Consider the following 23,261-nt stretch of genomic DNA (forward strand, 5'->3'; position numbering starts at 1 on the left):
ACCACTCCAGCAACCCTCAGTTTGTTCCTGAGATTAAGAATTCCTCATATCAGTGAGGTCATATGATACATGTCTTTCTCTGATTGACTTATTTCACTCAGCATAACACCCTCCAGTTCTATCCACGTCGTTGCAAATGGCAAGATCTCATTCCTTTTGATGGCTGCATAATATTCCATTGTGTATATATACCACTTCTTCTTTATCCATTCATCTGTCGATGGACATCTTGGCTCTTTCCACAGTTTGGCTATTGTGGACATTGCTGCTATAAACATTGGGGTGCACGTACACCTTCGGGTCCCTACATTTGTATCTTTGTGGTAAATACCCAGTAGTGCAATTGCTGGATCGAATGGTAGCTCTAATTTCAACTGTTTGAGGAACCTCCATACTGTTTTCCAGAGTGGTTGCACCAGCTTGCATTCCCAACAACAGTGTAGGAGGGTTCCCCTTTCTCCACATCCCCGCCAACATCTGTCGTTCCCTGACTTGTTAATTTTAGCCATTCTGACGGGTGTGAGGTGGTATCTCATTGAGGTTTTGATTTGGATTTCCCTGATGCCGAGTGATGTTGAGCACTTTTTCATGTGCCTGTTGGCCATTTGGATGTCTTCTTTGGAAAAATGTCTGTTCATGTCTTCTGCCCATTTCTTGATTGGATGATTTGTTCTTTGGGTGTTGAGTTTGATAAGTTCTTTATAGATTTTGGATACTAGCCCTTTATCTGATAGGTCATTTGCAAATATTTTCTCCCATTCTGTCGGTTGTCTTTTGGTTTTGTGGACTGTTTCTTTTGCTGTGCAAAAGCTTTTTATCTTGATGAAATCCCAATAGTTCATTTTTGCCCTGGCTTCCTGTGCCTTTGGTGATGTTTCTAGGAAGAAGTTGCTGCGGCTGAGGTCGAAAAGGTTGCTACCTGTGTTCTCCTTTAGGATTTGGATGGACTCCTGTCTCACGTTTAGGTCTTTCAACCATTTGGAGTCTATTTTTGTGTGTGGTGTAAGGAAATGGTCCAGTTTCATTCTTCTGCTTCTGGCTGTCCAATTTTCCCAACACCATTTGTTGAAGAGACTGTCTTTTTTCCACTGGACATTCTTTCCTGCTTTGTCAAAGATAAGTTGACCATAGAGTTGAGGGTCCATTTCTGGGCTCTCGATTCTGTTCCATTGATCTATGAGTCTGTTTTTGTGCCAGTACCATACTGTCTTGATGATGACAACTTTGTAATAGAGCTGGAAGTCCGGAATTATGATGCCGCCAGCTTTGCTTTTCTTTTTCAATATTCCTCTGGCTTTTCGGGGTCTCTTCTGGTTCCATACAAATTTTAGGATTATTTGTTCCATTTCTTTGAAAAAAGTGGATGGTATTTTGATGGGGATTGCATTGAATGTGTAGATTGCTCTAGGTAGCATTGACATCTTCACAATGTTTGTTCTCCCAATCCATGAGCATGGAACGTTTTTCCATTTCTTTGTGTCTTCTTCAATTTCTTTCATGAGTATTTTATAGTTTCCTGAGTACAGATCCTTTGCCTCTTTGGTTAAATTTATTCCTAGGTATCTTATGGTTTTGGGTGCAATTGTGAATGGGATCGACTCCTTGATTTGTCTCTCCTCTGTCTTGTTGTTGGTGTATAGGAATGCCACCGATTTCTGTGCATTGATTTTATAGCCTGCTACTTGACTGAATTCCTGTATGAAATCTAGCAGTTTTGGGGTGGAGTCTTTTGGGTTTTCCACATAAGGTATCATATCATCTGCAAAGAGTGAGAGTTTGACTTCCTCTTGGCCGATTTGGATGCCTTTGATTTCTTTTTGTTGTCTGATTGCTGTGGCTAGGACTTCTAATACTATGTTGAATAGCAGTGGTGAGAGTGGACATCCCTGCCGCGTTCCTGACCTTAGGGGAAATGCTCTCAGCCTTTCCCCATTGAGAATGATATTCGCTGTAGGTTTTTCATAGATGGCTTTTATGATATTGAGATATGTACCCTCTATCCCTATACTCTGAAGAGTTTTGATCAAGAAAGGATGCTGTACTTTGTCAAATGCTTTTTGTGCATCTATTGAGAGGATCATAGGATTCTTGTTCTTTCTTTTGTTAATGTATTGTATCACGTTGATTGATTTGCGGATGTTGAACCAGCCTTGCAGCCCAGGGATAAATCCCACTTGGTCGTGGTGAATAATCCTTTTAATGTACTGTTGGATCCTATTGGCTAGTATTTTAGTGAGAATTTTTGCATCCATGTTCATCAAGGATATTGGTCTGTAATTCTCCTTTTTGATGGGATCTTTGTCTGGTTTTGGGATCAAGGTAATGGTGGCCTCATAAAATGAATTTGGAAGTTTTCCTTCCATTTCTATTTTTTGGAACAGTTTCAGGAGAATAGGTATTAATTCTTCTTTAAATGTCTGATAGAATTCCCCTGGGAAGCCATCTGGCCCTGGGCTTTTGTTTCTTGGGAGATTTTGGATGACTGTTTCAATTTCCTTAGTGGTTATACGTCTGTTCAGGTTTTCTATTTCTTCCTGGTTCAGTTTTGGTAGTTGATACATCTCTAGGAATGCACCCATTTCTTCCAGGTTATCTAATTTGCTGGCATAGAGTTGCTCATAATATGTTCTTATAATTGTTTGTATTTCTTTGGTGTTGGTTGTGATCTCTCCTCTTTCATTCATGATTTTGTTGATTTGGGTCATTTCTCTTTTCTTTTTGATAAGTCTGGCCAGGGGTTTATCAATCTTGTTAATTCTTTCAAAGAACCAGCTCCTAGTTTTGTTGATCTGTTCTACTGTTCTTTTGGTTTCTATTTCATTGATTTCTGCTCTGATCTGTATTATTTCTCTTCTCCTGCTGGGTTTAGGCTTTATTTGCTGTTCTTTCTCCAGCTCCTTTAGGTGTAGGGTTAGGTTGTGTATTTGAGACCTTTCTTGTTTCTTGAGAAAGGCTTGTATTGCTATATACTTTCCTCTCAGGACTGCCTTTGCTGTATCCCAAAGATTTTGAACAGTTGTGTTTTCATTTTCATTGGTTTCCATGAATTTTTTTAATTCTTCTTTAATTTCTTGGTTGACCCATTCATTCTTTAGTAGGATGCTCTTTAGCCTCCTTGTATTTGAGTTCTTTCTGACTTTCCTCTTGTGATTGAGTTCTAGTTTCAAAGCATTGTGGTCTGAAAATATGCAGGGAAGGATCCCAATCTTTTGGTACCGGCTGAGACCTGATTTGTGACCTAGGATGTGATCAATTCTGGAGAATGTCCCATGGGCACTAGAGAAGAATGTGTATTCCGTTGCTTTGGGATGGAATGTTCTGAATAGGTCTGTGAAGTCCATTTGGTCCAGTGTGTCATTTAAAGTCTTTATTTCCCTGTTGATCCTTTGCTTAGATGATCTGTCCATTTCAGTCAGGGGGGTGTTAAAGTCCCCCACTATTATTGTATTGTTGTCCATGTGTTTCTTTGCTTTTGTTATTAATTGCCTTATATAATTGGCTGCTCCCATGTTCGGGGCATAGATATTTACAATTGTTAGATCTTCTTGTCAGATAGACCCTTTAAGTAGGATATAGTGTCCTTCCTCATCTCTTATTACAGTCTTTGTTTTAAAATCTAGTTTGTCTGATATAAGGATTGCCACCCCAGCTTTCTTTTGGTGTCCATTAGCATGGTAAATGGTTTTCCACCCCCTCACTTTCAATCTGGGGGTGTCTTTGGGTCTAAAATGAGTCTCTTGCAGACAGCATATGGATGGGTCTTGTTTTTTAATCCAATCTGATAGCCTGTGTCTTTTGATTGGGGCATTGAGCCCATTTATATTCAGGGTAACTATTGAAAGGTATGAATTTAGTGCCATTGTATTGCCTGTAAGGTGACTGTTACTGTATGTTGTCTGTATTCCTTTCTGATCTTTGCTGCTTTTAGGCTCTCTCTTTGCTTAGAGGACCCCTTTCAATATTTCTTGGAGGGCTGGTTTCGTGTTTGCAAATTCCTTTAGTTTTTGTTTGTTCTGGAAGCTTTTTATCTCTCTTCCTATTTTCAATGACAGCCTAGCTGGATATAGTATTCTTGGCTGCATATTTTTCTCGTTTAGTGCTCTGAAGATATCTTGCCAGTCCTTTCTGGCCTGCCAGGTCTCTGTGGATAGGTCTGTTGCCAATCTAATGTTTCTACCATTGTAGGTTACATATCTCTTCTCCCGAGCTGCTTTCAGGATTTTCTCTTTGTCTCTGAGACTCGTAAGTTTTACTATTAGATGTCGAGGTGTTGACCTATTTTTATTGATTTTGAGAGGGGTTCTCTGTGCCTCCTGGAATTTGATGCCTGTTTCCTTCCCCACATTAGGGAAGTTCTCTGCTATTATTTGCTCCAATATACCTTCTGCCCCTCTCTCTCTTTCTTCTTCTTCTGGGATCCCAATTATTCTAATGTTGTTTCGTCTTATCGAATCACTTATCTCTCGAATTCTGCCCTCGTGATCCTGTAGTTGTTTCTCCCTCTTTTTCTCAGCCTCTTTACTTTCCATCATTTGGTCTTCTATATCACTGATTCTCTCTTCTGCCTCATTTATCCTAGCAGTTAGTGCCCCCATTTTTGATTGCACCTCATCAATAGCCTTTTTGATTTCAACTTGGTTAGATTTTAGTTCTTTTATTTCTCCAGAAAGGGTTTCTCTAATAACTTCCACGCTTTTTTCAAGCCCAGCTAGTATCTTTAAAGTCATGATTCTGAACTCTAGGTCCGACATCGTACTAATGTCCGTATTGAGTAGGTCCCTGGCTGAAGGTACTACCTCTTGTTCTTTTTGCTGAGGTGATTTTTTTCGTCTTGTCATTTTGTGCAGAGGAGAATAGATGAATGAGAGAACAAAATGCTAACAGGTTTACAACTTCCCCAGCAAATATACAAATCAGAAAAGACCTGAAACCAGGGGAAAAGAAAGGGAAAGAAAGAAAAAAGAAAGAGAAAAAAAAGAAAAAAGAAAAAAAGATAAAAACAAAAACAGAACTATACAAAAAAAGCAGAATGTGATCAAATATGATCAGGCTAGTGCATAGATCAGTGCCACACACTAGATTTTGGGCGTATTTTGGTCTGTTAGAAAAAAGTGCCTCCTAAAATTTTAAAGGAAGAAAGACATATATGTACAAAATAAGGGTTGATACAATGAAGGGATAGAAGGTGACTGTAAAGATGAAAATTATAAAAGATTTTATAAAAGGATTTGATAAGATAAGAAGTTGTTTGATAAAACAAAGAAGATTTAAAAAAAAAAAGAAAGAAAAAAGGGAGAGAATGTGATCAGGCAGGAGACTAGAACAGAACCATACACTAGTGATTTAGGGTATATTTTTATCTGTTAGAAGAAACTGTATCTCAAAATTTTGAAGAGAGAACAACTTATATATATATGCCAAAAATAAGGGTAACTACTATGAAGGGATAAAATATGACTCTAAAAATGAAAAATAAAAAATTTTTTTTTTTAAAAAGAGATTGATAAGATGTTGGTTGAAAAAGGGAAAAAGAAGAAAAAGAAAAAAGAAACAGTTAACAAAAATTTTGTTAAAATTTGTTAAAATTTTTAAAAAGTTAAAAAAAACCTTTGATGAACTAATGAATCATGGTAAAAAAAAAAGGCATGAAATCTATGTGCAGTATTCCCCTAGCGCTGGAGTTCTCCCGTTCTCCTTGATCGGTCAACTTGGTCTTGTCTTGCTGGCTGTTCGTGCTGATCTTCTGGGGGAGGGGCCTCTTGCTGTGGTTTCCAAATGTCTTTGCCGGAGGCTGAATTGCCCCGCCCTTGTCGGTCCGGGCTAAGCAAGCTGCTCCGGTTTGATCTCAGGAGATTTGTTCCCTGCAAGCTCTCCGTACAGCCTTGGAGGTCCAGGGCAAAAATGGTGGCCTCCCAATCTCCACCCGGAGGAGCTGAGAACTCGAGGACCCGCTCCTCAGTGCGCCCCCAGAGAAAAGCAGTCACTCCCTTGTCCCTGGTCTCCGGCCACACTCTGTGCTCACCCGGCCTGTGACCGAGCGTTTGTATCTCTGGCACCCACTCCATGTGGAGTCTCCAAACCCAGCAGATCCCTGTGGTGTGCTCCCCCGCCGCTCTTCCCCGGGAAGGAAGGGGAGTCTCCCCGGCTCTGCCACCTGTTGGGTCCCTGCTGGAGGAGCAGTGGCCCGAGTGGGCCGCGGATCACAGTTTATGGCCACCCCGAGCTGAGAGCCCGCACCTCGGCTCCGTCTCTGCAGCCGGCTTCCCCGCTCCGATACCTGGGAGCTCTGCTGCACTCAGGCACCGCCAGTCTTTCTGTGACCCCGAGGGTCCTGAGACCACACTGTCCCGCGAGGGTTCCACCCCCGCTTAGCCACTGGAGCGACGTCCCTCAGCGGAGCCGACTTCTAAAAGGTCCGATTTTGTGCTCCGCGGCTCTAGCACTTGCCAGAAGCGGCCGACGGAGGCCCCCTCCCCTGCCGTCTATCCTCCCGAATATCGCCTCGGATTCACTTCTCCGCACGTCCTACCTTCCAGAAAGTGGTCGCTTCTCTGTTCAGAGAGTTGTTGCTACTCTCCTCTTTGATCTCCTGTTGAGTTCGTAGGTGTTCAGAATGGTTTGATCCCTATTCAGCTGAATTCCTGAGACCAGACGAAATCTAGGTCTCCTACTCCTCCGCCATCTTGCTCCCCCCTCGGAATCCAGCAGCATATTAAAAAAAATATATACACCGTGACCAAATAGGGTTTATCCCAGGAATTCAAGGATAGTTTAACATATGAAACTCTATTGGTATTTACATCATTTTAATAGACTGAAAAAACTGACATGATCATCTTAGTTGATAAAGAAAAAGTATCTGCCAAAGTCCAATACCCTTTTATGATAAAAATATTACTGAAACTAGGAAAAGAAGGGAACTTCCTCAGCCTGATAGAGGGCATCTGTGCAAACACATAGGTAACATCATATTAATGGTGAAAGATTGAAAACTTTCTTCCTAATATCAGGAACAAGATATGGATATCCACTCTCACCACTTCTGTTAAGCATTATATTGTGAGGTCTCACCAGGACAGCTACACAAGGAAAAGAAATAAAAGGCACTCTGATTGGAAAGGAAGTAAAATTATCTCTACTCATAGATGTCATGATTTTATATATCAAAATAGTCACAAAATGTTAGTAGAGATAGTAAATACGTTCAGCAAAGTTGCAGCATACAAAATCAATATACAAAATCATTTGTATTTCTAAACACTAGCAATGAACAACCAAAATGAAACTAACAATTCCATTTATAAGATCATCAGAAAGGGGGTGCCTGGGTGGCTCAGTCGTTAAATGTCTGCCTTTGGCTCAGGTCATGGTCCCAGGGTCCTGGGATCGAGCCCCACATCAAGCTCCATGCTCAGCGGGAAGCCTGCTTCTCCTTCTCCCACTCCCCCTGCTTGTGTTCCCTCTCTCGCTGTGTCTCTCTCTGTCAAATAAATAAATAAAATCTTAAAAAAAAATCATCAGAAAGAATAAAATACTTAGGAAAAAATTTAATTAGGGAGGTATAAGACTGGTACACGGAAAACTACAAAAGAAATTAATGAGACCTAAATGAATGGGAAGACATTTGTGTTATGGGTTCAATATTAATATTATTACTTAATTATTTAATATTGATTTTAATAATTAATATCAGTATTGTTGAGATGGCAGTACTTCCCAAAGCAATCAATAGATAAAGTGCAATCCCTATGAAAATTTCAACAGGTGTTTTCGAAAGAAATGGAAAATCTAATTCTAAAAGTCAGATGGAATTGCAAGAGGCCCAAAGAGTCAAAACAGTGTGGAAAAAGAAGAATGCAGTGGTGGATCCTCACTTCCTGATTTAGAAATGTATTCTAAAGCTACTGTAATCAAAACAGTGTGTCAGTGGTGTAAAAACAGAGCTTTAGATCAATGGAATGGAATTGAGAATCCAAAAAGAAACCAGTCCTCTATAATAAATTGATTCTCGACATGGGTGCCAAGCCCATTTAATGAGAAAGAACAATGTTTTTTTAAAGTGGTGGTGGGACAACTGGATATCCAGATGCAAAAGAATAAAATTAGATCATATACAAAATCAACTGAAAATGGCTTAAAAATCTAAATGTAAAAACTAAAAATATAGAACTCTTAGAAGGAAATATAGGGATAAATCTTCATGAATTTGCTTAGGCATTTTTCTTAAAGATGACACCCAAAGCAGAAGCAACCAAAGAAAAAGTAGATAAATTGGATTTTATCAAAATTAAAAATTAAAAATTTTTGTGCATGAAATGGCATTATCAAGAAAGCAAAATATACCCTACAGAATGGGAGAAATTATTCACACATCATTTATCTGGTAAGGGTCTTAAGATCCATAATATATAAAGAACTCTTAAAATTCAATAAGAGACAAATATAATGCAATTTAAAAACAGGTGAAGGATTTGTATTGACATTTTTCCAAAGAAGATATGCAAATGCAATAAGTGCATGAAAAGATGCTCAACGTTATTGGCTATTGGGTAAATGCAAATCAGTATCTCTATGAGATATACTTCATACTCACTGGGATGGCTATAATAAAAATGGTAAAAATTAACAAGCATTGGCAAAGGATGTGGATAAGCTGAAACTTCATACATTGCTTTTGAGAATGTAAAATGGTGTAGGTACTGTGGAAAACAATTTGGCAGTTCCTCAGAAATTTAAACATAGTTACTATATGACCCAGCAGTTCCACTCCTAGTTGTATACTTAAGAGAACTGAAAATAAATTGTTTAGAAGAAGATTTTATATGAATGTTCATAGCAGTATTATTCATAATACTGCCCAAAATGAGAAGTCAAATACCCATCAACTGACAAATAGAGAAGTAAAGTGTGATCTACGTATGCAGTGGGCTATTTCTCAGCCACGAAAGAATGATGTACTGACATGTGCCACAACATAGATAAACCTTGAAAACATACAGAGTGAAAGAAACAAATCACAGAAGACCACATATTGTATGATTCCATTTATATGAAGTATCTAGCATAGGCAAATCCACAGAGACAGAAAATTGGTGGTTACCAGGAGGTATGTAAAGGAAAGGAGAGGGGGTGATCATATAAGGGGTAGGTGTATCTTTTTAGGGATGTTGAAACTATTTTGGAATTAGATCCTGGTGATGGTTGCACACACTGTGAATGAACTAAAAGTCACTGCATTATACACTTAAAAATGATTAAAAGGGTGAATTTTACATTATGTGAATTTTACATCAATTTTGAAAAATGAAAGAGAAAATAAGGTGGCTTTGGAGTTCACCATCTCAGGCACCTGGAAAGAGAGAAGAGCATGCAGGGGTACATGGGAAAATTGTGGGCCCTGCCTGGAGCAAGTACACAGTGTCAATTCATATTCCATTAACTAGCACACAGTCACATGGCCACATCTCACTACAGAATAAGTTGGGATACATGGTCTAGCCATGTGCCCCCCAAAAAGAGAAAATGAACTTTGCTGAAAGCCAGTGTTCTTCACCATAGAAGTAGAATCTTAGGGAATGGACTCATGAATTTACTAATTGAACTTCCCAGATGATTCTCATACTTACTGATGTTTGATTGGCACTATTTTATTTTATTTTTAAAGATTTTATTTATTTATTTGAGAGAGAGAGAGAGAACACTAGTTGGGGGAAGGGACGGAGAGAGAGGAAGAAGCCGACTTTCTGCTGAGCAGGGTGACTGCCGCCAGCCCAGGGGCTGGATCCCAGGACCTGGAGATCATGACCTGAATCTAAGGCAGACACTTAGCCAACTGAATCACTCAGGTGCCCCTGATCGACACTGTTTTATTTTATTTCTTTTCTTTTTTTTAAATTTAAATTCAGTTAGCCAACTTATAGTGCATCATTAGTTTCAGATGTAGTGTTTAGTAATTTATCAGTTTTGTATAACACCCAGTGCTCATCACATCACATGCCCCCCTTAATGCCCATCACCCAATTACCCCATCCACCCACCTCCCTCTAGCAACTCTCAGTTTGTTTCCTATGGTGAAGTGTCTCTCATGGTTTTTCTCCCTTTCTGATGACTTCCCATTCTCTTTTCCCTCCTTTCCCCTATGGTCCTCCGCTCTGTTTCATATATGACATATATGAGTGAAACCATATGTTAATTGTCTTTCTCTGATTGACTTACTTTGCTCAGCATAATCCCCTCCAGTTCCAACCACGTCGATGAAAATGGTAAGTATTCATCCTTTCTGACGGATGAGTAATATTCCAGTGTGTGTGTGTGTGTGTGTGTGTGTGTGTGTGTGTGTGTGTGTACACCCCACATCTTCTTTATCCATTCCTTTGTTGTTGGACATCTTGGCTCTTTCCATAGTTTGGCGATTGGGGACATTGCTGCTATGAACATTGGGGTGCAGTCGCCCCTTCAGATCACTACATTTGTATCTTTGTGGTATATACCTAGTAGTGCAATTACTGTGTCATAGGGTAGCTCTATTTTTAATTTTTTGAGGAACCTCCATACCGTTTTCCAGAGTGGCTGCACCAGCTTGCATTCCCACCAACAGTATAAGAGGGTTCGCCTTTTTCCATATCCTTGCCAACATTTGCCATTTCCTGACTTGTTAATCTGACTGGTGTGAGGTGGTATATCATTGTGGTTTTGATTTGTATTTCCCTGATGCCGAGTGATGTGGAGCATTTTTTCATGTGTCTGTTGGCCCTCTGTATGTCTTCTTTGTAGAAATGTCTGTTCATGTCTTCTGCCCCTTTCTTGACTGGATTATTTGTTTTTTGGGTGTTCAGTTTCATAAGTTCTTTATAGATATTGGATACTAGCCCTTTTATCTGATATGTCATTTGCAAATATGTTCTCCCATTCCATAGGTTGCCTTTTAGTTTTCTTGACTGTTTCCTTTGCTGTGCAGGAGCTTTTTATCTTGATGAAGTCTCAATAGTTCATTTTTGCTTTTGTTTCCCTTGCCTTTGGAGACGTGCCTAGTAAGAAGCTGCTGTGGCCGAGATCACGGAGGTTGCTGCCTGTGTTCTCTTGCAGGATTTTGATGGATTCCTGTCTTACATTTAGGTTTTTCCTCCATTTTTAGTTTGTCTTTGTGTATGGTTTAAGACAATGGTCGAGTTTCATTCTTCTGTATATAGCTGTCCAATTTTTCCAGCACCATTTATTGAAGAGACTGTCCTTTTTCCATTGGACATTCTTTCCTGATTGTCGAAGATGAGTTGACCATAGAGTTGAGAGTCCATTTATGGCTTCTCTATTCTGTTCCATTGACCCATGTGTCTGTTTTTATCAGCACTGTTTTAAACCCCAGGACCCACAATTCTGTCTCTGCCATTCTGTTTGCAGGTTTCCTTTAGTAGGTAGGAAAGTAAGATACAGAAAGCATTTGGGAATCTAAAGCGAATTTGGAGGGAAGGATGTCTAACTCTACTTGAAATATAAGAGGCCACAAGTTTGAACATGCTGAGTGTCTACTGCAAACCAAGAATGTGAAATGAAAAAGTCAGCAGTCTCTCATTGATTCACAAAAGGGCATAAGAGAAGGAATTATAATTGTAATAGTTAAGGATTAGTTCCAAAGTACACAGTTGTAATTTAAATCCATATTTTTTCTTTTAATGATATGAATAGATGTTTTAATATAAGCAAAGCAATATCATTTTTAATTAGTGACATTTTGGATTGTAAGCATGATTGAATGGAAATGCAAGATATTTTTCCCCATGTGCTTTGTGTATAGCCACAGTATTTCTACTAAAACACAAGTTGATAAACTAGCCAGTTAGCTTACTTACTCTTACTCTCATTCTGCCCTGATGGACTACCCCAAGCAAGAGGTTTCCCTCAAAGAGCAAAAACAAAACAAAGCAAAACAAACAAACAAATCAAACAAAAAAACGTGCAGAGAGGAGGGAGGGAGGGAAGGTCCGAAGGAGAGGGGGAGAGGAAAACAGAGCAAGACATAGAGAGACAGAGAAATAGAACCTAGAGATTAAAAGACATTTAAAAGTCATATCAACTATTCACAGCTAACATCATAGTTAATGGTGAAAGATTAAATGCTTTCTTCCTAAAATCAGCCATAAAACAAAGATGTCCTCTCTTTCTTCTTCTATTCAACATTGTACTGGAGATTCTGGACAGGGAGTTAGTCAAGAAAAAGAAATAAAAGACATTCATTTTGAAAAAAGAAAGATAAATGAATTGTCTCTATTGGCACGTGACATAATTTGTATACAGAAATTTCTAAGGACTCCCGACAAAAACTGTTAGAACAAATGAGTTTAGCACAGTTGCAGGATATAAGATCAATATACAAAAATGAATTATATTCCTGTATGTTAGCAGTTAACAATGTGAAAATAAAGTTATGAAAACATTTCCATTTATAATATCAAAAACAGGAATGAATTTAACAAAATGAGTGAGATACTAATATACACTGCAAGACATTGTTGCAAGAAATCAATAAAGATCTAAATCAATGGAAAGACATTTCATATACAGGCAATGGAAGATATAATATTGTTAAGATGGCACTACTCCTCAAATTGACCAACAGACTCAATGCAATTCCTATCAAAATCCCAGCTAGTTTTTTTTTTCATACAGAAATTAACAAGATAGTCTAAAAATCATGTAGAAATTCAGGGGACCCAGGATAGGCAAAATGATCTTGAAAAAAGGAACAAAATTATGACCTACACTTTGCAAATTAAAAACTTACTGTACAGTTGCAACATTCAAGACAGTGTAGTACTGACATAACGATAGATCAATGAAATAGAACTGAGAGTTCAGAAATAAAACCCTATCATTTATGGTGAGTTGATTTTTGATAACAGTGTCAAGATAGTTAAATGAGGGAAAGAAAAGTCTTTTCAAGAAATGATGCTGAGACAACAGGATAACCACATACAAAAGACTGAATTTCAACCTCTTCCTTCCACCTCACTTACATAGAAATTCACTCAAAGTAAATCATATACCTAATGTAAGAGCTAAAAATACAAACTTTGAGAAGAAAATTTAGGAGTACATCTTCCTGAACTTGGATTAGGCAGTGGTTTCTTAGGTATGACAGCAAAGGACAACAACAAAAGAAAATATAGATACAATGAATTTGATCACGTTAAAAACTTACTGTACTACAAGTGATACCATCAAGAAAGTGAAAAGATCATGAATGGAGTAGGAGCATATTATTGCAAATCATATATGTGATTAGACCTCGTATTCAGAACATATAAAGAACTCTTATAGCTTAACAAAGTAAAGACAATTCAACTTAAGAAAATGTCAGATGGTTTGAATAGGTATTATTTTACCAAGGGATATATACAAATATCTAAAAAACATGTGAAAAGATTTTCAATAACATTAGCTCTTACGGAAATTAGATGAAGACCACAATGAGATACCACTTTACATCCACTAGGATGTGCGTGTAATGACTATGATGAAATGGCTGTAATCAAAAAGGCAAATAATAACAAGAACTAATGAGGATGTAGAAAAATTTGAATCCTCATACACTGTTGCTTTGGAAAACTGTTGGGCAATGCCTCAAATTGTTACACACAGAGTTACCATATGACCCATCATTTCACTTTTAGGCGTATATTCAAAGGAAATGAAAATATATGTCTAAAAATATAGGCTAGGGGCACCTGGGTGGCCCAGTCAGTTAAGCATCTGCCTTCAGCTCAGGTCATGATCCCGGAGTCCTGGGATCGAGCCCTGCATTGGGCTTCTTGCTCAGCAGGGAGTCTGCTCCCTCTATCTCTACCCCTGCTTGTGCTCTCCCTCACTCTCAACCTCATTCTGAAATAAATAAATAAATGAATGAATGAATAAATAAATAAATAAATAAATAAAATCTTTAAAAAAATGTAGGCTAATATTCATAGCAGTATTATTCATAATAGTTAAATAAAATGTGGTATATCCATACAATGGGAAATTATTTAACCTCAAAGAATGAAGCACTGATTCACACTATAGCTTGGATAAACCTTTAAAATACTATGTTACCTTTTACAACAGACCACATACACTGTGATTCCATTTATATGAAATGTGTGTAACAGGAAAATCTAAAAAAAAAAAAAACCAAAAAACCAGGAAAGTGTGTAGAGACAGAAAAGAGTTTAATGGTTGGCTATGGCTGGGGAAAGGCATCTGCTAAAGGATAGGGTATTTCTTTTGGGGGTTGTTAAAGTGTTCTGAATTTACACTGCTGCAATGATTATACAACTCTGTGAATATACTAAAAACTATTGAATTGTACACATTAAATGGGAAAGTTTTAGGGTATGTCAGGTATATCTCAAAGATGTTTAACATAATTTATGTATAATTTGTAAATACAATTAAATTATATACGTTGTATACACACACACACACACACACACACACACAGTATATATTTGAAAACTTACTACACAGCTGTAGTAATCAAGACAGTGTAGTAAAGACATAGGAACAGACATCAGTGGAATAGGACTGAGAGTCTGGAAATAGAACGTTAACATTTATGATCAGTTCATTTTTTTTTACTCTTTCTTTTTTTTATTATTATTATGTTATGTTAATCACCATACATGACATCATTAGTTTTGGATGTACTGTTCCATGAGTCATTGTTTGTGCATAACACCCAGTGCTCCACGCAGATCGTGCCCTCTTTAAGACCCATCACCAGGCTAACCCATCCCCCCACCCCCCTCCCCTCTAGAACCCTCAGTTTGTTTTTCAGAGTCCATCGTCTCTCCTGGTTCGTCTCCCCCTCCGATTCCCCACCTTCATTCTTCCCCTCCTGCTATCTTCTTCTTTTTCTTTTTTCTTAACATATATTGCATTATTTGTTTCAGAAGTACAGATCCGTGATTCATCAGTCTTGCACAATTCACAGCGCTCACCATAGCACATACCCTCCCCAATGTCTATCACCCAGCCACCCCATCCCTCCCACCCCCGACCACTCCAGCAACACTCAGTTTGTTTCCTGAGATAAAGAATTCCTCATATCAGTGAGATCATATGATACATGTCTTTCTCTGATTGACTTATTTCACTCAGCATAACACCCTCCAGTTCCATCCACGTCATTGCAAATGGCAAGATCTCATTCCTTTTGATGGCTGCATAATATTCCATTGTGTATATATACCACCTCTTCTTTATCCATTCATCTGTCGATGGGCATCTTGGCTCTTTCCACAGTTTGGCTGTTGTGGACATTGCTGCTATAAACATCGGGTTGCACGTACCCCTTTGGATCCCTACATTTGTATCTTTGGGGTAAATAATATATGGGTCTGTTTTTGTGCCTACGATTTTGATTACTGCAGCTTTGTAGTGTGTCTTGAAATACGGGATTGTGATACCTCCAGTTTTGTTCTTCTTTTTAAGATTATATTGGCTATTCAAGGTCTTCTGTGGCTTTTTGTAAATTTTAGGATTATTTTAGTTTGTGAAAAAATGCTATTGGTATTTTGATAGAGGTTGCATTGAATCTGTAGGTTGCTTTGGGTAGTATACACATTTTAACAATATTTGTTCTTCCAACATGTTGAGTTGACTTTTGATAACAGTGTTAAGATAATTAAATGGAAGAAAAATCTTTGCAACAAGTGGTGCCGGGACAACGGGACAGCCACATGCAGAAGATGGAATTGTATCCATAGATGTATATGGTATTTCCACACTCTATATACTATAATATTTATATTCTTTTCTCTTCTCTCCAAAAGGGATGTCTTTTTCCTTAAATGGAAGAAAAGTAAGTTGGCTGTAATATGACCCAGTGTTGGATTTTTATCCATTTATGTTCCTTGCTTTCCTCTTTCATGAGGAGGCCTAGGGAAACCCTAACATAGGAGAGAAAAGCTGGGTGAAATAGAATCCTAAGGAGCCCAGTGTGTCCCTGGCCTAGGTTTGCCATCTTTGGGGCACAGACCTGAACTGACCTACCATGGCACATCTGCTTGTTTGAACCTCTCTCCCTGAGCTTTCTTAATCGGCTGCTGCTGGGTGCTAAGTGCTGATCTATGCTGACCAGCTGGTGGGAAGGCGGCAAGAGACATTCACCCTGTAACTCATGACACATTAGATAACTTTCTCAGAGTCACACATATCTAAGAGGGATGGGCACAGAGGGCCTTGGAGCATCTGAACAGAGTTGGACACGCTCTGGAGGCATTGACTTTTGGGCTCTTTCTTGAGTAGGAACTGAGGACGGTGCCTGGGTCGGACCCTCAAGATTCTGGAGCTGTTTCACTGGGAGGGCTTCCTACGAGATCCTTGTGTGCATCACCTCCTTCTTCTGGCACCCCTCCACACAGCTTCTGAGAGTACACATTAGCCCCTTGATTTACAAGCACCCCTGGATCCTTACTAACCTCACGTGTGTATCCATCCACTCAGGTGGATGTGTTAACAATACCATACAGTGGATGGCTTCAAAATCAGAAGCGTACTTTCTTACAGTTCTGGAGGCCAAAAGTCTGAGATCAAGGTGCCGGCAAAGTCGGTTTCCAGTGAGAGCTCTCTTCCTGGCTTGTGGACAGCCACCTTCTCCCTGTGTGCTCCCATGACCTTTCCTCATGGTGTGTGCTCACAGAGCAGAGAGGCTGCGAGCTCTCTGGGGTCACTTTCTTCTTTTGAAAGATTTTATTTATTTATTTGAGAGAGAGAGAGTGCATGCGCAAGAGAGAGAGCATAAGCAGAGAGAGGGGACAGGGAAGGGGCAAAGGGAGAAGCAGACTCCCCACTGAGCGGGGAGCCTGATGCAGGACTCGATCCCAGGACCCTGGGGTCATGGCCTGAGCTGAAGGCAGACGCTTAACTGACTGAACCACTCTGGCATCCCTGGAGTCTCTTTCTATAAGGACACTAATCCTTTCAGATCAGGGCCCCATCCTTATGACCTCATGTAACTTTATTTCCTTACTTAGAGGTCCCATCTCCAAAACCCTCCATACCGTGGGTGGGGGTTTCAAAGTATGAATTCGGGGGCATTGGTGGGGGGCATGGGTATTCAGTGCATGCCAACTGCCACCTGCCAGGCCAGAATCTCCACTAGTTAGTGCCTCTGTACCTTTGCATATACTGTTCCTTTACTCTGGAGTGTCCTTGCCTCTCAGGCATCCCTCCTCCACCTGGTAAACTGTTCATATCTCAGGGACAAAGTGAATAGCGCTTCCTGTATAATCTTCCCTGACTCTCCCTTCAGGGCCCAAAAGGCACTTACGTACTTTCTAATTAAACATGTGACCTGGGCAGATGACTTACTCTGTATGAACCCGTTTCCCCCGTGTAAACTGGGAATAACATTGGTTGTCGTGAGGATTAAGCAAGGTCAAGCACATGGAGTACCTAAAACACAGTGGTACTTGCTATTATTAACTACTCGTACTCTTTGCTGTGTCTCACATGCAGTGGTGGGCTCCTTGTCACGGAGACTCGCCTTGTTCATCTTTGTGTCCCTAGGATATAGCGCCCAGTCAGTAAACACTGACCCATCAACCTGAAAGGACCCTTCCAGATAATCCTCTGCCTCTCTGACTGCACAGGTGGGCCCAGTGAGGCCCAGAGAGAAGGAACTTGCCCAAGGACCCACAGCTAACTGGTGATGAGGCCAGGCTTCTGGCATCAGAAAAATTCTCTTCTCTTTCTCATGCCACCTTATGTGCTCACAGATTCAGAGACTTATTTTTCTCTTCCCAGGAAAAACTCTGTGAGCCTGTTGCAGTGATGAAGTGACAGTAAGAAAGAGTTGTGTTTTCTCTGGGCAAATACATATGATGTTAAACTCTGCCCAGGGCTGCGTTTCTCTGCGATGGTGCTGCCAGGCAGCTGCAACAACAGCAGGGGCTGCTAGGAACTGCCGGAAGCCCCTGCCAGGCTCCTAATCTCACCCCAGACCGCCTCCCCCCCATGGTCCCATAAATCGCTGCAGAGGGTATGCCAGACCGGACTGATGTGTGGAGTTTCGTGGCCCTGACCGTCATTCAGCTGAGTTATTACCAATAGAACGTGAACATATGCGTTTCACACATATGTGCTGAGACCTCTGGAATTTGTCCGAACTCATCAGAATCTGAGACTGAGACAAAGTTCATGACCCAGAGATAAGAATTCGGAGAGCTTCTGGAATACCTAATTCACTTGACGTTTTAATCTTTCCTATTTTTTTTTAAACAAGGGTTTTTTGTTGTTGTTGTTGTTGTTTTGTTGTTTAATATTGAATGGACACTTCTGACAACCTGAATAAAAAGAGCCTTCTGTGGTACAAAGAACTCTCTAATCTGTTAATGCAGTCTCTTGGGTTTTAGCTCCCACTCTCTGACAGGCTGTGTGGCCTTAGGCAAGTAGCTTCATCTTTCTGATCATCTGTCTTCTCATCTGAGTAATAGGAGTGTATGGTTTCTACGATCCCATCGGGGTTAACATTTTAGCTGTGTAAATATACCCCATGTATTTAAAAATACCCCGTGTATTTAAATAAGCCCTCAGGAGGTGTCTGCCCAAGCTTTGTGATCCTCCCGTACTGCTATGGCTGGCCTTGAGGTGCCATATCTCTGTTCGATGGCTGGGGGGAGAAGTAAGTATAAGCTGGGCATTTGTTCTATAACTGGAGAGTTCATGACACAGAAGGAAGAAACATTGAGATTTGAGTCTTTGTTCTGCTGGTAACACTCTATGTGGTACAACTTAGTTATACAGCAAATATATGTTCTTAGCACAGTGAATCATATTTATTAAGTTTAAGTGTATTTTAAATATATAAACTTCACTTCACACAGTATAAGGCATATAATAGGTGCTTATAAATACTACCTGCTTATCTCCTTCCTCTTGCTGCTTCTGCTTCTCAGTCGGGATCCAGGTGAGTGGGTGGCAGTCTCCCGTCTACACTGAGCTGCCAGTGCTTTCATCTTGCGCTCCCTTGTGACCCGTCCATCTGGTGGCCTCCCTTGCTTGCAGAGAACTGACCCGAAATCACACCTCACATGGTTTCCTTGGCAATCCTGTATTTTGTAATCAAGGAACACCCACTCCTGACATTATTTAGTGATTATTTCAGATTGGACGCTGCAAATAGGCAAACAGGATGGATGGTCCTCTGGATATGAAATAGCCAGGGTGGGGATTACCTAGAAATGCAGGGTCAGTTCAGAGCTTTGAATTCCCAAAAGGTGGGGGCAGGGGAGCAGTTGGAGTTTGCACGTGTCTCTGTGGGGCCTTTCGCTGCAGTATATTTTAGGTATTTAAATGAGAGTTGGATCTCCCATCCGTTCTCCTTTTGCTTCCTCATTTTTGATTAGAAATCTCCATCCTGCCCAATAGGCAATACTGCTTGGACCTCTGCTTTCAAGGCATGTCTTAAAGCAGTTCCCACTCTGACCAAATACAGTGTATTTCATTGCCTGGTCACAGGGTCCCCTGAGTCTCCTGATGACATGGGATCACTTCCTGTGCTGCTCGGTGGCACTTTGCTTGGTAATGGGCTCACAGCATTAAGATGCTTCAACCATCACCTTGCATTTAAGCAATCCATCCTTAGCCACAGAATCACAGGTGTCTGGGGAGGAGAGAGGGACAGAAAAGATCTTTTATCCTCAAATTCATGCAAACTCTTCTCTGGCAGGAGATAATTTATTCCACACATTATTCATTTACCTGGCAAATTTGAGGGGCTGAGCAACTTATTGACAGACTCTGCACCTGGCAGTTTTATTTTGCCTCTCACACAATGTCCTGCCTCAGCACATGGATGTGAATCTTTCACCAAAAAGTTTTTTTATCCTTGGTTGTTATAAGCTTTCCAGTCAATTTGCCAAGGAAATATTTAATTGAGAGAAGGATGATATAAAATAGATTGGTATTTCCTATCCCGAGGGCAGCTGGGAAAGGTTCACTGCTTGCCAAAATGTTTTCTAGGAGAAATGTTTAAACTGACATTTAAAATGAGTGTAAAAATGACTCTCTTTCCTCTTCCCCCTACCTCCTTGTTCGTACAAATTTCTGGGAAGAGAGAAAGAAGATTTTACAATATGCTAAATGTACTTGTCTCTCTGGGTAGTCATATCCCGAAATAAATAACACAGTGTTACAGTCCCTCCAGAAGGCAATTGTTGGTGTATTTTTATTTATGACCAGAGAAGTTTTACATTTTTGGTAGACTTATTTAAAATATTCTGTTATTTGTGCTTACAAAATGCTGTGCAGAAAAAAGTCATATATTCATACTTGATTCATTTGACGATGTCAAAACCCTTAGTGAGTAGACCCCACAGAAACCCAGTTTTCTCTGTTGATGAAAAATGATCTGCCTTCTCTTTCCAGGAGAGAGTCTGAGGCCAGGAAAGTAGCCCGTGAAAGCTCTGCTTTTATGGCTGCCCCTGGCTGCAAGCCAGCAGCATGCCCACCTCCCTTCTCCCAAAATTCTGTGGCTTGGCAGCGTAGGAACTTTGCACAACTTCAGGGCAAACTTGATCGATGAATATCAAATCTTAATAGTTTTTTAAAATTTATACACACACACATGTACACACACTCAGAGTCAGGTTTTCCCAGAAGTATATCCCATGACATGGTTTTGGGGTGAGTATTTTATTTAGTGGCTGAGCCCACAAAGCACTAGTAGGAAGTAGTACAGATGTGTGCTAGTTATTTGAGTAGTGTTGGGGCAATTGGGGCTCAGTGTTGCCAGGGTAGGACTCATGTATGGTAGTTGGGGTTTGCCCCTGGAGGAGAGAAGGCAGGGTGGTTATCTACCTGCTCCTATCTGCCATTGGTTGGGGTCCCTCCTCCAGAGGAGCATGAAGCCCCAGCACTTGCAGCCTGTCTGGTGTCTGTTAGCATGTTCTCTCAAGCAGAATTGCAGGTTGTCACGTAAGATGTACCCTTAGGTCCAGGAATGGTGAGTGCCAAATGGCCAGAGCTAGAACACTAAGAACACCTGTTCCATAGTCCTTCTCGTAGTTTGGGAAAGGGAAGTTAAGATGGGAATGAGGAGTAGCTGAGAGTTGTGAAGTCAGATAAATGCTCAAGATGGACAAGACTCCTTTCCCCCCTTTTTAAAATTTATCTCACTTTTTAAAAGATTTTATTTATTTATTTGACAGAGAGAGAGACAGCGAGAGAGGGAACACAAGCAGGGGGAGTGGGAGAGGGAGAAGCATGTGGGGCTCGATCCCAAGACCCTGGGACCATGATCCGAGCAGAAGGCAGACGCTTAACACCTGAGCTACCCAGGCGCCCCAGACTCCTCTCCCCTTTTGTTTTTGGTTGCACAGTCATTTACAATGCTGTAGGAGGAATAATAAGAATAATAGATAGATAGATAAAAATACAAACAAAACCCTACTTTAAATGCAGCCGAAATGAGGAGCATTTTCCTTTATGGATGTTCTTGCCTTTCTGAGCTGTCCCATTTTCTCTCAGCCCTTAATGGCCAGCGCTGTGCCCTTGCTCACAGCAGCTACTCAAGGCATTCCTTCTCTGCAGCTCCTCTCATTTCTCAGTGAAACTTTCTAACTACTTTCTAACTTCCAAGTGCAGCCTGCTACATGTGGATCCAACCTCCCTTTGTCTCCCAAGGTTTTACAGAATCTGATCCAACTCCAATTTCATGAATTAGGCTGATCTGATGCCACAGGGTGGCCTGCTCTGGCCACAGCGTGAGTAGCCAATGGTCTTATGGTTCCTTCCTCTTCCAACTCCAGCCTGTCACTTCTGCTTCTAGCTTGTTTAATTGCAGCAAGTGTGCTGCCTTCCAAATCTTAATGAAGTCCCATCAGTTATGCTCGTCTGGTCCTAAGTGTTCACTTCTTCTGTGGTCTTAGGGTGACTTGAATCTAGTTCACGTCCCGTCTCATGATCCCTCTCCTACTCTCAGAGGACTGGGGGGCAGGGGGAAGGCTTTTGGCCAGCACTACCACCTCCATCCTCAACCCTGACTCGAATGCAGATTTTAGCTTCAATGTATAGGCTATATCCAGTACTGGTGGGAAGATTTCTGTTTCCTCATGTACTAAGAAATGAAGCAGAGTCTGTCCTTCTAAGGGAAATCATGTATTTTCTTATTTTTGCCTCATCTGTTAAATCAGACAAAGGTAATATAAAATTCTGCTGGATATCTCTGAATTCCCTATTGATTTGAAGCTTAAATCCTATGAATTTTTTTCGCCCACTCTAGTAAATACTTTGTAGTCAGCCTTCAGTCTGTGGCAGAGAGAGTGAAAAACTTCAGTAAGAGGCTGCAATCTCCTTTCCATAATTGACGAAACCCGTCCAACCCTTGGCTGGTTGACTGGGAACTAAATCAGTGGCACCAGATGCAAGCAAACAGGGAAGCACAAAGTGGTTCATTTCTTTAGGGATGGGAGATTGTCTTTTCTGTCGTCATGGTTGTTCCAGTAGAGGCTGAGTGTTTTCCCTACCAAAGATGACAACTCCTATTGATATTGAATGAGAGAGAAAAGAGAGTCGTAAAAAGTCAAGTGGACTGTTTAACATCGCTCTGTAGGTCCTCAGCTCTTACTGAAAGACCACAGACTCTGTGGTCTTCTAATTCCAGGACCAATTAGTCATGTAAACAGGGACAAAAGCATTGTTTGTTCCCTCAGCTGTGAAGTAGGGACTAATACTCCCCTACTCACCTAAAAAAGGGTTTAGAGAGAACAAAATAATATAGAGAGAGGAAAATGCTATTTTGTAATCACAAAGAGTAACACTTGAAGAGACCGATTCTTAAGAAGGGGAGTAGGTTTTAAAATCACTGTTTAGGGGCGCCTGGGTGGCTCAGTTGGTTAAGCATCCGCCTTCGGCTCAGGTCATGATCCCGGGGTCCTGGGATCGAGTCCCGCATCAGGCTCCCTGCTCCTTGGGAGCCTGCTTCTCCCTCTGCCTCTCTCTCTCTCGCGCGCGCGCGCGCGTGCGCCTTTCATGAATAAATAAATTAAAAAAAATCTTTAAAAAAATAAAAAAAAATAAAATCACTGTTTATTTCCACGATAGAGACACTTGTAAATAGGTTCTTCCTGAGCCCTGCAAAGATAGAGAATTTTAATTTTCTGTTGGGTATGGAAGATCTGATTCTTTTAAGCTCCTAACTGTACCCTGAAATTCTCAACCTGTTGTTCTTGGCCAGTTTTAGCAGAATGTCAGGACCTGACTTTGGCAGGGATGAGCTATGGACT

The sequence above is a fragment of the Callorhinus ursinus genome, unplaced genomic scaffold (assembly GCF_003265705.2).
Source record: "Callorhinus ursinus isolate GAN/ISIS: 27379988/994484 unplaced genomic scaffold, GSC_fseal_2.0 scaffold28, whole genome shotgun sequence".
NCBI classification, from domain to species: Eukaryota; Metazoa; Chordata; class Mammalia; order Carnivora; family Otariidae; genus Callorhinus; species Callorhinus ursinus.